Here is a 3,319-nt window from a genome sequence, read left to right as displayed (position 1 = left end):
AAAAAAAAAAAAAAAAAAAAAAAAAGAAAAAAAAACCAGAAGTCTGTGTCTGGAGCTCTCAGCTCAGGAACTCAGGGTGGAGGTATTCTCCCAAGTGGTCTGTCTTTAGAAATACATGAACTTTCAACTCTGTTACCAACTTCCTCTTCTGCAAATCCCCACAGAGTTTATAGTCTGCAACCAGCTCTCAAGTTTTCTATCAGATCCTGCTAAAACAAAGCATTTCATGGTCAGTCTGACTAAAAAGTCATCAAGAGACATTTGAGACATGGCCTTCCATTCCTTCAGGTACCTAAGATGAACTTGACAGTGTTACTAGCTAGTGATTTGGGAATCACCTTGCCATGACCTTGTCAGCCTCTGGGTTTGTTCTCTTGGCCCTGTTCCAAAGCCTACCTACGATACCTACAATGAGAGTAAGAACTAGAACTTCATAATAATCAAGAATTATTTGCAAAGAAATAAGATTTTTACGTTATCATCCTTGCTTAAGTGAATTGTGTCTGGGATGACTGTTAAATAAAACAGGAAAGTAAAGCTTTGTGCCAGAGAAATGGAATAATTTGAATGCTTTAGCATGGAAAGTACATAAAAATATCTGTGCTACTGTAAGGGTGTGAAGTCGTTTCACTTCCCTCCCCTTAAATGCAAACAGACCAGATGGATCTGTCCATTTCCTCCCAACTCATTGGAAAATATTGCTTCATTGATAACGCTATGCAATAACTCTAAAGCATGTTTAATGAATGCCAGAAAACCTGTGAAATACTTCAATTATTCAACATGCCTTTTCCATCTAACAGTCCAATCAGTTCACATAAATCTTTGCAACATTCCACAGAAGAGGAATAACTGGCTGTGATGCCTTTGTCATTTTTACAAGCTATGCGGGGTCACACACAGCCTCACTAGCCTTTCCTGTTCTGCCAAGTACATATATTTGGGGAAGGTGTTCCTGTGATCTGATATGTGGTCTTGAGATGTGACTATCTGTCTGTCTGTCTGATGTATGAGTGTGGATGATGTGTTTGTTGTGTCATATGGGTGTGTGTGCATGCTATGTAGTTTGTGATGTGTGTGTGTGAGCGTGTGCTTTGTGATACATATATGAATGTATGTGTGTTTGTGTGAGTGTGGTATGCTATATAGTATGTGATGTGTTTGTGATGTATGTTATGTGTGTGCTATGTAATGTATAATGTGTGTGTGATGTATTTATGTGTGATATGTGTGTGCAGTGTGGGTGTGTGTTACATAGTGTGTGATGTGTATTGTGTGTGGTGTGTGCTACATAGTGTCTGATGTGTATGATGTGTGTGTGGCTGTATTATATGTGTCATGTGGTATGTGATGCGTGTGTGCACACAGGTACATATAGAAACTATTCATCCCCATGAAAAACAAAAGGTTTTGGTTAACTGAATTATCTGGTACATTTTTAGCCATGGCATTGATCATGTATTTTCTCTTGGGAGGAACATACAGTACATTCTATGTTCTCAATCCCACACCATGGAAACCATTTACATGCTAAGTGCGGTTGTTTCCTCCTTATCAAAGGGAGAGAAAGAGTTTGTGATGCCTGAAGAATGCTGGGGTGATAGGGAGTGTGTGTGTGTGTGTGTGTGATATTTTTCTTAGTGAAACTAATGAAAACAAAAAGAGTGTTAACGTCAGTTGTCCAGTATTATCTCCTCTGTTGTTCTTCTGTAGTGCCTCTCCCCTGAGTAGTCCATGCTTATCTGTGTCTTTCACTCTTCTGGGCACTTCATTTCCTCTTGGACCTGTTTTTAAAGCCTATATTAAAATATATCTTTAAAAGCTTTCCAATTTTGTCTCATACAAGTAGTCATTCTTCACTAGAATGTAAAATTACCAAACTATTTTTTAAATAAAGTGAGAATATATAATTGGTTTTGAACTTAGAAATTATTTCAAAATTAAATTAAACATTAACATAAATTAGCCTTGATTATACAGCAAATGTGCCCAAGTGCCTAAAACATTTCTATAACTACTAACTGCTAAGAGACAGTGATGGCAGGAAAGACTGGAGGGAATGGTATCAGCTCTCCTCTGCTTTATAACAATGAAGAAGCCTTAGAAACTAAGCACATGCAGATGGCTTCCTCTAGAGAAGGCACCAACCACTACATCCTTTATGATCCAGGCATTGAAAGTGAAGTCACAGAGACCAACCAACTGCTAGGAGAAGAGAGCAGAGACGCACCTCTTCAAGAAATGAATGGCTCCAGCCGCATATCTATAGCAGAGGATGGCCTAGTTGGTCATCAGTGGGAGGAGAGGCCCTTGGTCCTGTGAACTCTATTCCCCAGTGTATGGAAATGCCAGGGCCAGGAAGTGGGAGAGTGTTGGTTGGTAAGCAGGGGGCAGCGGTGAGGGAATAGGTTTTTATTTCTTTTCTTCTTTTTTTTTTTTCCAGAGGGGAAACCAGGAAAGGAGATATCATTTGACATGTAAATAAAGAAAATATCTAATAAAAAAAAAGAAAGAAATGACTATCATACCTGAATTTGTGGACCTATTTGAAACCACCACACTTACTCTACCTCAGAGATAAGATGGAAACTACTCCTGTTTAATTTGAGCCATCACTGGGCAAGGTCAGGAATGACTATATCTCAGGTAAAAAAGCTGACGTCAGAAAGTTTAAGCTTTCCCCAATATTTATGATTACAAAGTAGCTAGGCAGAAATTAAGGACAAAATATTTTGGATCATCAAAATAAAACATTATTTTCTTTAGACAGATCTTTAAATTTTTCCTTGAAATTGAGAATCGATTCCTACAATATTTAGCAATTGTTTGGTTAGTCATAGTAAATATATTATGTTGAAAATACATATTTGGATAAAGTGAAATAAAAGACTCTATGACTTATGAGCTAGATCAATTGAAACAAGTTAATCCAATACTGCCATATTTTGCTGTATATGCTATACTTTCATTATCAAACAATACACATCTTGGAAAGTGGGAAATAAAAAGCAGAGCCACTTAACCATCGTGGTTGAAGATTTTGGGAGATCCTCAGAGTCTGGTGTGAATGTATCTTGGTATCTTTTTCACCCTACTATATTTTTTGTGCCCTATGTTTTATTTTCATTGATCTCCTGAATATATTGAGAGCAGGAGAGTTCCATAGATGGATAACATACTGTCTCTTCTGCCAGCAATGGCTTGAATTAAATTAACCAAGGGGATAAAATTGCAGTTGTTGAACAAATGAAGAAAAGGGAGATGACGTCTGATGGCCCAGACAAGGCTTCCATTACAAGCAAATGAAATATGGGACATT

The sequence above is a fragment of the Mastomys coucha genome, unplaced genomic scaffold (genome assembly GCF_008632895.1).
Source record: "Mastomys coucha isolate ucsf_1 unplaced genomic scaffold, UCSF_Mcou_1 pScaffold21, whole genome shotgun sequence".
Taxonomy (NCBI): Eukaryota; Metazoa; Chordata; class Mammalia; order Rodentia; family Muridae; genus Mastomys; species Mastomys coucha.
Note: the sequence above shows the minus strand (reverse complement) of the source record.